General features: G+C 41.9%; 1 protein-coding gene across 20 annotated transcripts in view; it reads left to right on the top strand.

Annotated features, from left to right (window-relative positions):
• The first annotated feature begins 11129 nt into the window (after nucleotides 1–11129).
• Nucleotides 11130–13601, top strand: part of MPDZ (multiple PDZ domain crumbs cell polarity complex component) — a 104148-nt gene continuing 101676 nt past the window's right edge. For 12 of the 20 annotated variants that reach the window (XM_064439090.1, XM_064439086.1, XM_064439083.1 and 9 more), the window contains exon 1: nucleotides 11130–11429. The gene's annotated coding sequence lies outside the window, so the exon portion shown is untranslated. Of the gene's footprint in view, nucleotides 11430–11535; nucleotides 11626–13601 lie in introns of those variants that run through there. The other 8 variants (XM_064439082.1, XM_064439096.1, XM_064439095.1 and 5 more) reach the window with 3 other exon arrangements.

The raw sequence follows: 13601 nt of genomic DNA, 5'->3' as shown, positions 1-13601 counted from the left end.
AATTACATTCTTTTTATATTTTTTGATACAAAATAATCCTTGCATATCATTCAATAATCCCTAAGGCTGTAGTAATGGAAAATCTAAACGGATATTCAGTGCGTCAAATAGTGATTTTATTTAAGGTATTATGGAAATACTGCTGTAACTAGAAAACCTGAATATTTGAAAATGAGACTTTAATACTCCTAAACAGGCTTAGCACTTACCTTTTTTTTTTTCTTCCCCCAACTGTGAGATACTGTGATAGAGCTTGCTCTTCGCAAAAGTAGACAAAAGTGAGGATACCAATCAGTTGTTCAGCCCGGAGAAGAGAGGGCTTTTATTGCGGCCTTCCAGTACTAAAAGTGGGGTTTATAAGAAAGATGGAGAGAGACTTTTTACCAGGGCCTGTGTTGACAGGAAAAGGGGCAACAGTTTTAAACTGAAGGAAGCCAAGTTTAGCTTGAACATAAGGAAGAAATTATTTACAATAGGATGATGAGACATTGGAACAGAGAAGTTGTGAATGCCTCATCATTGGAAATGTTTAGAGTCAGGCTGTATGGGGCTTCGAGCAACCTGACCTAGTGAAAAACATCCCTGCCCAAGGCAGGGGGGTTGGACTAGATGATCCTCAAAGGTTCCTTCCAAACCAAACCATTCTGAGATTCTATGATTTTACATAGTGTCTTCTTTTGCAAAGATTATTGCTATCTATTTTAATAGAATATACTTTCTAGTTAGCTGCTGCCCTTCTTCCAGTAAGGCATCCAGGCACTATCTGAGTGTTTCTAATGTTGACTATGAGAAAATTATGATCACAAATGTAAGGAACATTTTCTCTCTGTCTCATTGTTTTCCGTGTCTTTGTATTTAAGTCTCTAATCGGTTTCCTTTCATATTTTTTTTCTAAACTTATAATGATCCCATGTAAACTTCTGTCCTGTGGCAAGGAGCTCCACATGTTGCACAAAGAATTATTGCCTTCCATTTTAATTAGGAACTTTTAGTTTAACTTGAGGTCTTCTAGTACTTGCAGTGGAACATATTGTGAAGTTTTTTTTCCCTTTTTCCCTCTTTGTCCCACTTTCTGCTTTACAGTGTCCCTCAACCAGTGTTGTCTTCCTGTAAGCAAAAACTGCAGCAGCTATTACAGCACCTGTTGGAGGAAAATGTTTGATGTTGCACCAGTCAACTAATTTGTACCTCTTCAATTTCAATCATTTTCACCTAAAACATTGCCTGTATTTTATTGTATTTTGAAACAGTGATGGTATGTTAATAATTTGCATGCATTGTGGATTGTTCATTCCCTGTAGTGTATATTTGATAATTACATGTGTCTATGTGATGCAACCACATGGGTACCAGGAGCAGGATGATTATATTAGCAGTGTCCACCTGGGCTAAAATGCCCTGTTGCCCAGAACAAATTAGCTGCGTCAAGGTATTGCACTAATGTGGATCCAGTGTTCCTAAGCCACCTCTGAACTCCTGAAGCAAGGATGCCTATCTCTGCACAGCAGTGCATCATGCCAAGTAGGCATATCTGAAATGCTAGGTAGCAACAACAAGTCAGGACTAGTCCCAGTGGCAGCTTGAACCACCCTGGGGACCAGCTCTGCAGAGAAACTACAAGGGACTTGACACCTTTCCTGCTTTATGAGCTTGTAATAGGTTCAGCAAGTTGCAGTGATGGATACTCAATTACACTATATGCCTCCCTTCATCTGACACTTGGTAAATGTAGTCCTTAAATTTCTCTTACTTACTCTTGGGTGTTCAACTGATATATTTACGATTTTGAAGAGAAATTAAGAAACCCTTTTTCGAGCCATCTCCCAAATTAATTTGAAGTATAAATCTCTTCTGTTGATTCTCTCCAAGCTTCTATGCTGAAAGTCTATCAGATTTATTATTTCACTCATTGGAGAAATGGTTATTGGTATTTAACAGATGTTCAAATTCCCTAATTTCTAGAGTTTGCAATTCACCCCTGGTCTTAACGACTGTCTTCAGTACCTCTGGGTTACAAGGCTTTTATGTTCCCACAGAAAATTTGATTTCTCAAATCTCCCATCAAGGTTTAAAAATCACTTATCCCCTGCCACACTTGTGAGGAAAACACCCTTGGAAGCAATACATGACTGTCACTGCCATACCAGGTACACACTCCCCTATCAGACTGCTGATCTGTATGGCTTAATGAAAGCTTGAGGCAGCTGAAAGTCAGAAGGCAAAACTGGTATACCTATTCTTTTATTTCAAAACTGTTTATAATTGGGTATAAACATACTGTTCCTGAATAAAATTGCAGAGGCAAAGTAAGTCTTATTAGAGTATTCAGAAATTTGCCTATTCAAAGTATTTCAAGCATTTCCTTTACAATTCATACAAAAGGATTCAAATGAAGATGCTCCCAAAGTAGAGAGCATTATATGAAGTAAGAGACCTCTTTGGATGTTTTCCTGAGACACAAAGTAGAAAGTATCGAATCTGGACATGTATCAAAAGAAAATGTGATTAGTCCACCTTGGTATATGTTTGCAAATACATTAGATTCCTCCTCCTTGCTATGGCTTTCAGGGCCTTGATGGAAGTACGGAGAATCAGACAGACAGCATTTGTTGTCTTATGAAATGATGCTGGGCCAAAAGCTGCCTTACCAAGGAAGAACATTGACAAGGGTATTCAAATCTTTCTCCCTCCTTGGACCAAGGCATTGTCTATCATGTGAGGTTTATGGATCATGGCCTTCTCTGGCTAGTTGATATCTGAAACAAAAGCTTGCTCCTTTTCATGCAGAGTAGAGATGCCCACATATACACAGAATAGTTCAGTGGGTAGACTCTCCACCCTGAGTGTAGCAGACCCTGATTCAATTTTCCTTCCTCCCTTTGTTTGGACTGAGGGGTGTCTTAATCAAGGACACTACTATGACACTCCTGGAGTGAGCTACGTTAAAAAATTCTGGTTTTGAATGTCCATAATACCATGTATGAGGACTGCAAGATGGAACAGTCTCCATGTCAAATGCAGGGACCGTGCCCAACTCAGCATACCATTAGCTAGGATAGTCTAGGTTATTTTTGCCAGAAATGTGAGTTTAAATCCCCTCCAAGAGGGATCTCAATTAATTTGTCTGAGTACCATATTCTTCCTTAAAAACAGCGAAGAAGCAAGACACCCTTTGGTCATTGTAGTACCTGGGCAGGAAGGCATCTTCTAACAGAGAAGTCTGGATATAGTCCTTAAAATTAGATAGAAAAATGGCTGGTTTATGAATTCTACCAGGGCTTACCTGAGGGTAGACCAAAAGTATATCAGGAAACATAGAGTCATCTAGGTAAATTCAATGTCACAAATGTAATGCTTATGGATCTCAAGGTGTGAAGAGCTGGGCAGCAGACTTGGATGGGGCTGAGTGTTGGGTGTAACAATGCTGGTAGCCTTCTCTAGGTACTTAGATCTGGAGGAAGGCTTTTTGATCTCTCCAGCTTGAGTAAATTCTGTAAGAACTGCCTCTAACTTTTCTGAGGATAGTTTCAATACCCAGGTCCAACACTACAGAGGAATGTAAGTGGCATTATTAGAAAAAGCTTCTGCAGAAGACATCTGCAGTGAGGGTAACCTTGCAGGCACAGATGCCTGAAGACACCAGCAATGTTCCTGCAGTGAAGTTCATGCGAGCTGTCATGCATTACGTCCCAGAAAAGGAGAACACACACAGTAACCTGGAAGAGGGAAGGAGAAAGGTTGTTTGTAGCCACATGAGCAGGATGATGGGCTCTGCGCTGCGGGACGTGGGGGTCATGCAAACTAATGGTCTAAGTTTGCATACAGCTACTTCCAGCTAGTTTATGCAAAGAGCAGTCCTAAAAGCTACAAGTTTTTTTTTTCTCTTGCTGCCGGCTTCCCTCTTGTCTTTCTGGTCAAGTCCTTCCTATTGAAAAACACTCAAGGAGGAGGAGGAGGTGTAGAAACATCTCTCTTGCTGTCTGCAGCAGCTCCTTTCTGCTGTTAGAGTAGCATTTTAGAAACCAGATATGTATTTTTGACCTTCTTCGTGTTCGAGAATGTCTGTGTATGATAAGGTAATACAGGGTTATGAGACACAATAGACTCAATATTTTTGTGCCCTTTACCTTCCCATGTTTCTGTAGTTGCCTGGGCGTTTGGAGTTCTGTTTTTCAAAGCTCAAGTTCTCAGGTGATACGGACATGAGAGAGAAGAGCACAGGAGGGAAAGGTGATTTTTATTTAGTTGTGTTTTGTTTATTTTCTGAAATGACATTACTATTCTTCATTCCTCCTGCATACAAATTAGATTCAGAGTTCAAATGCTATTAACAGCAGCTTTAAAATTCATCACTTTGCAGTTGTTAAATCCATTTCCTCTTGGTTTGTCCCCTTGGCAACAAAAATTAAAAGGCAACCATATGATGAACAAAAAATTGCAGCTCATCTGAGCCTGTCTTTGCATAACACATTTTGAGATTCTGACTGTCTGCAGACTTGATATTGGCTCAAGCCAGAAAACTGGAAGGAGTTTATGACCGCCTTGAGATCTTGTCGTATGCTCTGCACACTGTATGAATACTTAAAAGGTTGGAGAAAAAAATTGAGACTTAGCTAATGACAGTAGCAACACCATCCAGCTAGAATCTGAACTGTTTTCTGCAAAGTTGTGAGTACAAATGGGCAACCATTTTACTGCTGAATGTGAGGGGTTCAGCTTAGTACAGTTATGTGTTTTTATATGGAATATTAATTCTTATTTTTACTTGTGATGGAAGTTTCTGGCACTTACTGAACACCTAAGAGCAAATTTTCACATTTCTTATCAACTCATGGCAATACCACTGTGAGAAGAGCATAAGAAAAGCAGCTGACCTAAACCAAAGTGAACTTTAACAGAAAAAAAGGGATGTACTGAATCAGCTTCCTACTCTAATACAGCTTTTTAAATGTTGGTGAGAGTACAGTTGAACTATATTTATATAATTTCATTTGCTAAAGCGATTTTCACTTAGTACTAAATTCCTATTTAAGGATATGTCAGTTGTAAGAAACTTGTATAAATGGTCTTATTCCAGAAACACCAACCTTTTTAAGTCTTTTAGTCAGTTCAAACCTCTTTCCTCACTGTGTTTTTTCAGTTTTTCTTAGTACTTTCTTGGTGACATGTAGGAATGGTGAACTCCTTTGCAGGATGTGCAGAGGAAGGCAAGTCCGGCACCAATCAAAGCAAATGATAAGGATTTTTACATCAGTGAACCTGCCCGAGACCTTAAAAACTCGGCCAGTTACAGACGTGCTTATTCACACCTGGGCCAACAGCCTGTAGCACAAAGCACCAGAAGTTTCCTCCTTTCATCCAGCTCACTGAACAGGAGATATTGTCAATACAGGAAAGGTTCCCCCTACTCTTCTGTTTTTACAGGTGCTGATCCTGCTAGACCAAATAGCACGGGTATAGGATGACAGGCATAATGGCTAATAAAGCCATTTTTCTGGGCAGCCTCTTCAAGAGATCAGAGCTATTTCCTTCAGAGATGTCACCTGCCTTCCGCAAATGACTGGGCTGATGCGAAAAAGCAGTATATAGTTTTCAAGTTCCTAGGCAGAGGGATATGTACTTGGCATGTTTAGATTTTAGACTCAAAATCTCCATACCAACACCAATATTGTGTTGGTAATTCCTAGTCTGTAATAATCAGGTATTAACTCAAGTACGTATTAATGGTATTAACTGCAGTTAATAATTCTAGTAATACTAATTGTTTTAGTCCTAAACCAAAGTGCAGCTACATCATAAATAAGGTGAAAAAAAGGACACAGATGTATATTTCAGCCTCTTCTTTACATATAACTTAAAATTGAGAGAGATCACGCAGAGCCATGTAGAAACAGCCCCTTTGGAAAAGCACCTGTGGAAGGTCATGGAGCAGGCTTGTTTGGAAGGTCTCTCTGTACACAGAATGACTTGGCAAAGTGATCTGTAAATCTTCATCACCTCTCAGACCACAGCTCTGATTCTGGTCCTTGTCTGGGACTAGGAGATACCACTTTGATGGTCCAACAGGTAGGGAACTGTTTATCCAAAATAGGTAATACCATGACTATTTCTGGGAACAAAAGGCTTGAGACTGCAAATGAAGAGTTGTATTTTTCCTGAGCTTTTAACTCTGAAAACCTTTGAAACAGAAACACCTCTCCAATTTCACAGTTTGAATCAGAAGCAAAGAATTGATGATGACGTGTTCTCTTAAAGCTAATCTGTTGTACACTTTATGGGGCAGGATCTCAGACATGCTGATTAGCTAAACAGTGCATACAGAAGAAAACACAAGCTATTTGGACAGTGATAAACTGCAGAGCCATATGATAAATCGATCCATACATACTGCTCTGCTTTACTTTAGTTTTACCAATTCATCTTCAAGAGGATTTATTGTGAAAATAAATCAACCTGCTAGAGAAATATTTCCTTTTCTTCCTATGAAAATGGCTTCCTCCCATCTAATGTACTGTAGTTTACCCGGCTGTAAAACTGGTTAATTACATGGCATTTTTTCAGATAAATTTATATCACTGTTCTGATGTCCCAACAGTTAGGGAAGAGGTGCTATAATTTTTAGTACATAACATCAAGACGATCAGCTGCATATAAACTCCTGAATTAGACAGGTCAGTTCCTCCTGCTCTGAATTTCTTAAAACTCAAGGAAATCTCATGTAGGACCTACCAGTTTTCCTAACACAAAATTTATTCATGAGATATTGTCTTGTCTTTTCACATACTGGAACAACTGTTGCATTGATAAGTACTCCAGATCACATGTTGCTCTGGACTGTGTCCCTTGAGACACTGCTGAAAAAAGTCTTTTAAATTAGATTTTCTGAGAGTGGGGTCTTTCAAATATGTGGCCACCTTTGGCAAAACACATTTGGAAAAAAATGAAAAAAAGCTTTAATCTGACAAAAACAGACTCTCCTTGTAGGTATTCTGTGTCTGAGAAATCTATGATAAGGTTAGTATACTTTGTCACTTATTTGGCTTCACTTCTCTGCTATGGGCAAGGCCTGTGGTTTTAAACAATCCGGTTTGTGTGTAAATAAATGCCTTTTTAATTTGCCATAATTTCAAGTATTTTGTTTTGTAGTTATAAATAATTAACATACCTTTTATGATTTTTTTCGTCTGTTTTACCTTATGGGGCATACTTTCTCCTCTATGCATATGTGTAACCTCCAATAGCAATAATAATAGGTATGAAGTATGTCCCCGGGGAGACAATTTCCCTAAAAACCTTTAAAATGTAAATCTATGCACCATTCCTGCCAACATGTATGCTCCAGTAAGTGAAACTAATATTCTGCACTTGCCAGCATAATAATCCAAAACTTGACTAAATTCCAAGCACGAAAGTTAAAAGAAAGTTCCTGATTTTAACTCTGAATAACAACATGCATGGTGTTACCCCCAACTGCATAGTTCCTTCTTGCTATCTGCCTTTTGAAGCATAACTTTTATGTTGAGGTGATGGAGGAGAAGAGTGCTATATTTAATTTGACTGTATGTTTCTGCTAGTATAACTTCTGGAAAATGTAGTACGAAAGTATTGTATTCTAAAGAACTCCATGAAAAAGAAGAAGAAAGCTGGTGACCCAGCCTTTTTTTGATAGATAAGGATATAATGCATAACCACATACTTAATATATTTAGATTAGCAGCTATACCAATTAGGATCATAGTTACCTTTGATCTCAGATTGGTTTTCTACAGTTTAATTGCACTTAATGCAATGGATTATTCTTGGTTTACACATATGGGAATAAAATTTGATCTATAGTATTTATTATAATTTTCTAACAAGGAAGATTATTAGTTGAGTTTAACTTAAAATTTGAGTAAATGCTCTGCTGAAAAATGTAATACTGTGTCTACGTATGCATAAATACACAAGTATACATTACCAAAATGATGCTGTAGTACTGAAGAGTAAGGTTATAAAAGCAGAAACGTATTCAATTTTTAATTAAGGCCGTACTTATCAAAAGGGTTTATTGGTCTCTTTTTATGTTTTATTCTAAGTTCAGAGGTGGAAATTTTCAAGCATAAATATAAAATATATCAATATTTTGGAGTAATTTCTCTCAGAATTCTTTTAGGTCCCTAAAATACATATTCTACCCATTCCGCAGTGGGGCACCTAACACCAATGCTCATACCAAAATATAATACCCAGAGTGATGAAACTAAACAATTACTCTTGTGAATGCATCATTTTTGTTAGGTAATAAATTGTCTTGTGCCATAAATTTTGACAAATTTGTTTCGTAGGCAATATCCTTCTCACAGTGAAGTCTATGTTTGTGACTCACAGCAGGACCAGACTCTCATTTCATTTGCTAGATGCTGTTCCCACTACTATTTTAAAAGACTGCATCCCTTACAGTGGTCTGATAAATCATTTAATGGACACATAGCCTTGTTTTTGGTGCCTGTTATTTTAGTAAAGCGGGGTGCTTTTTTTAGTTTACTTCTCTGCCGTGTTTTCTAAGAAATCTAAGCAGTACAACATTAATACTATTTGCTGCTATTTTACCAGTAAATCAGGAAGGGAGAGATCTCATCCAATATTGATACTTCCACCAAATTATAAATTGGACTGAGAAGTGAAATATTACTGGAGATTAATACTTAATAAGGTAAATTTTTTTTCCCTTCATCTTCTCCTTAAGAGTCCTTTCTGACAGAATATTACGTTATGGGTTTTGTGGTCATAATGATAATTTGAAAATAAAGCTTATGTTCTAAAAAGCTGCTCACAGTTTTTATTTAAAATCACATGGGTATGTGTATCTAGATATATAAATTATTTTTTTAGCTTCTAAGCAGATTTAAACTTGAAATACAAAGTAGGTTCTTTTTGCTCACATTTTAAGGACATTTTAAGGACAGTTTAAGGGCAGTATCTCTCAAAATTACATGTTAATGGCCACAGTACTTACACTAATGACACCATGACATAATTTAAACATTTTGTGTCACTGTACATCACCTAACACAGCCTGGGGAATCATTAACACTTCGAGATCCTCCCTCTTTTTCTGGGAAGGGGCTGCAGAGATAACAGGGTTTCCTTATTGCAGAATCAGTGAAATTAGTATCTTTTTGACCTACTTTATCACACTTCTGGCAAAAAGAAGAAATGAATAAATACTAATTGCTGATGTATTTCTAGTTATCTTTTCAAACCTTTAGCAGGTATATCCACAGGACCACTAGTGTACTCCAACCCTTAATAGTTTGTTTTGCTATTTGCTAGAACTGTGTCTGCATGACTCTTGATTAGAGTCACCATCTATGCACACGGGAGCTCATTATGATACTGTGATGCAAATTCATGTTACAGATTTGTTGTATGTTTACTGAGATGGCTAGGTTTGTGGGTACAGCTATGCTAGCATAATTACACCCATGTAAATATTTTTAATACAGGCAAGGCCTAAGGTAGCACAATGTTTTGAACTTCAGTAGGTATAATCTACTTAATACATACTTCAAGGGACTTGACAAAATCTGAATATAATTGAAAATGCAATTCTACTTGAGACTAGCAGTTTGCATGTTAAAAAATTACCTGAAAGGTATATCCCATACAAACACAGACTGCACTAGGAAGAACAGCTGATGTTGTTATACATCTGGAGTGAAGTACCATTGCACCTAATTTTGACCTGGTTTTAGCTCCAAATAAGCTTACTGGAATCACTATATTTTACTTCAGTGGGATGCCATGGTTAAAGCCTGAGCGACAGAAAAAAATAACAGCTGATTTTGCACCTATCTAATCTCCTGTGGCTTATTTATTGAACAATGATATATGCAAACGAATTGTACCTTGTTTTTAAGATTTCATTCTGGGTTCAGTAAAGGCTCATGTAACACAGAAAGCCAGGGGGACAGTTTATAGCACATCCAATGTCCTAGTATAGCAAACAGAGCCTCTGCATTTTATTTAAAAAAGCAATATACTCACCAGCACACGCTGGACAATATAACCTGTGAATAAAATCCTGAAAATATTTTTTTCTTAGTTAAGAAGTGGAAGAATGATTGTTAAACTGGTGTAATTATGTGCGTATTTTAATACACAGCAGAGGAAAAGGCAGCTAATCGTTGAAGTTCTTCAATCTGCCAACTGTAATAAGCAAGAGAAATATTGTTTGGAGGGTCAGTTTTTTTCAGAAGTTAATCTTCCAAATTAAGAAAAAAAAATTCATGCAATGTACAAAGAGCTGTGTTTCTTGAAGTTTACATGATAAATGTTCTGCTTGTGGAGACGTTTGCACAGGGATTGCATTTATTGATCCTCTCTCAAATAAACAGGGCAGCATTCCATTTTATCTCCAAAACAATAACTTGCTTTAAATTGTTTGTGGGACAAAAAACACCACCCCAAACAACTATCACTTTACTATGATGATGCTTACAGCTAAAATCCATTTGGAAAAAGCACCAAACCGGAAGGCAAGCGGATGAAGACCTTACCCCGGTCCGGCGTAGCCAGCCGAACAGCTCGGCTTCCCGTCCCTGTGCAGAATGTTACCTCAACGCAGCTGCCTCAGCGCATCTACAACGAAGATTTTTCTCCTGGCAAGGAAAAGGGGAGACCGCGATCCCGATAACATTTGTTAGGTGAAGCAAAGTTAACAAACAGCACAGTACTTCCACTTTCTGCAGAACGTCTGGGCAATTGCAAACACTGCTGCATTGTGTGCTTTATTCTTACAATGTATGTACGTGCGTGGGAGGTACACAGCGCCTTTCCTTTTAGTTAAGATACCAACCAGCTGTTGCTTGGAGGAAAAATCATCCTTTCATTAGCGCTATGACCTTATTCAACATTTTGTCTAACTCATGGGTTATGGGTTTGGTTTTTTTTTGTTAGTTTTTTTTTTTTTTTAACGTTTCCTAACGTTTCCCATTTTTCCCAGCTCTAGCCCAGGCTTATCTTGTTGAAGGGGCAGGGGTAAAGCCGATGGCTGGCGGGGCGGCAGGGGGCAGCCTCCCCGGCCCACCGCGGGGCCAGGCCTGGCTAGAGGTGGCTCGGCACCCCGACAGCAAGCGGCGCCAGCGGCTCGGTCAGCCGGGGAGGCAAAACCAGGGCAGCCCAGCTCCGGGCGTCAGCGCCGGCGAGGCGAACGCTCCGCCGCTCGGCCCCCTCCGCCGCCTCGCCCGCGGCCGGCGGAAAGCAGCGGTGCCGGAGGGGCTGCGGCGCCAGAGGCCGGGGCGGGAGCGGGCCGGCGAGCCCTCAGACGCGCCCCCCTGCCCCCGCCGCCCCCCGCTGCCGGGACGCGCCGCAGTCCCGCTCCGCGCTGCGATCTGGCGGCCGAGCCAGCCCCGAGGGGCGCCGCGCCCGGAGACCCGCCGGTGGAGGTGCGGGGGACACGGGACCCCGGGGCCAGGGGGCGGCGGGGCAGGATTAGGTTTCAGGCCGCCGGGGCGTGCCCGAGCGCGCTGCCCCCGCGGCTCGGCTGGGCTTGGCTGGGCTCGGTGCGGCGCCGTTACTTGGGGGCGGGAAGGCCGAAGGCGGGGAGCGGGACCGGGCCGCGGGGCGCGCCGAGCCGCCAGGGTAAGCGGGGCGCCGGGGAGCGGGGCGAGCCCACCCGGGTCGACCTGCGGGGCGGCGGGGAGGGGCTCCACGCGTCGCCGGAGTTTTGAGCAGCTTTTTGAAACGCGAACTTGTATTTATTATTGTTGTGTTGATCCGCCGGGCTTTGCCGGGGAGGGGGGGAAGCGGCTGGAGGAGGAGAGAGGCCGTGGAGCCGCGGCGGGGCCGAGCCTGTTGCTCCCCACACCCCCCATCCCGCCCGGGGCCGGGCCGCGTTGTCCGGGGAGACGGGGAGCGGTGGTGGGGTGGGGGCGGGCCGCTGCTCCGGCCTGCGGCGGGCGGGCGGTCCGCGGACTCGGGCGGCCTGGCGGGGAGTCGGTCGCCCGCACGTAAACAAAAGCCGAGCTCGCCGCGGCCGAGAGTCGTGCTCGCCCCCTCTTTTAACCCCGGCGGCACCGTGCCATGCTGTCTCCTCTCCTCACTGCTCCCGCTGCTGCAGACCCCTGAGGGCGGCTGCGGCCCGGGCTGGGCTTCCTGGCCGGGTGGTTCCGGGCGCAACGGCCCTCGTGCAGCCGGCGGCGCCGGGGCTCGCTGGGAGCCGCAGCCGGCCCTGGTTGTCCCTGCGGCGGCCGCCGGTGCCCCGGCCCGGTACCTGTTGCTGTGCTGGTGTCGGTTCCTGCATCCCCCGGCTCCGCGCTCAAACGCGACCGTTCTGGCAGCGTAGAAGCGGAATGGCGGGGCGCGAGCCTCGTGCTCTTCGGAGGGTCTGGTTGTGCGAGGGGAAGGGTCGGCTTTTGGGGATGCTTTGTTCCTCGTGCAGTGACCACCACCCCCGGCCCCCCCCCCCCCCCCCCCCCCCTTACCGCCAGTACCTCCCTATGCTACTGGAAAGAGTAACAGAGAGAAAGAGAGAAAGAAAGAAGTCAAACTCTCACTAAGACGACCGTTTAAATTCCGTATACCACACTGAATAGATTTGTCTTGCCATTTGGCTGAACAGTGTTGTATTTTTTTTTCGTTTTCCTTTTCTTTGGCTTTTATAAACACTGCCTCATCCCTTTATATTTTTGCTTCTTAGCACATGCAGAAGATTTTGTCAGTACAAGCTGTTGAAGAGAAAGATGTCCTTACTGGCTTCGGTGCCACAAAGGGTAGCAACAGTCTCTTGCAGGAGCAGAACAGTGGTTTACCATAACCAAGCTGAAGGGACTGAAATCTGCTGCTGCGGAAGTCTATTGTGTAATGCCTTGTGGTTTACATATCACTACTGCGGTTTTCCAAGATACAGCAACTCGCTGGGAGGGAGCAGTCTGAGCTGGAAAAGGGGAAAGTGGTAAAATATTTTTGGGAAACGTTGTTTTATGCTCCCGTGGAATTGGAAAGTAATATAACATTAGAAGGAAAGAATGCAGAATGAAGATATCTCAGGACATACCCACCTTAACTAGAAACATTTTTTATGCCAGAGGACATAACTTTAGTTTTTTTATTTTCAAAATTGTTATCCATTTTTAGTATACATACTTTTTACTCTATACTTTTTACTCTCCTTATCTTGTTAACAGTAACATGTACGTAACATTTACTGATCAGTACTGGTGTTTCTAATGGCTTCCTTTGTGCTTTCAAGAAGCTTTGTCATAAGGCACTGGTTACATTCTCCCCTCTCTCAGCACAAAAGTACGCTAGGAAAGTTAATATCAGCACCAGGCAGAAGAGAACTGCACTACTTACTAATGGATGATATTTGTATTCCATCTGGCTCTGTGTCTGTGAATTGTTCAGAGAGGAATGCCATACAACTTCTCTGTCACGCAGATTGCTGTAAATTCATTTGTTTTAATAGATAATACTTTAATCAGTGTACTGAGAATGATTATGAAGACCTTTTAATTATCTGCTCCATGTTTCGTGTAAGAAAATTTAAGATTTTTTGGAGCGTATCCCGTGAATTTTCTAATTGGCTTTATATTTGAGCACCCTGCTGAAGCAGTTTA

Source organism: Phalacrocorax carbo, chromosome Z (genome assembly GCF_963921805.1).
Source record: "Phalacrocorax carbo chromosome Z, bPhaCar2.1, whole genome shotgun sequence".
Taxonomy (NCBI): Eukaryota; Metazoa; Chordata; class Aves; order Suliformes; family Phalacrocoracidae; genus Phalacrocorax; species Phalacrocorax carbo.
This window is presented reverse-complemented; position numbering and strand designations above follow the sequence as displayed.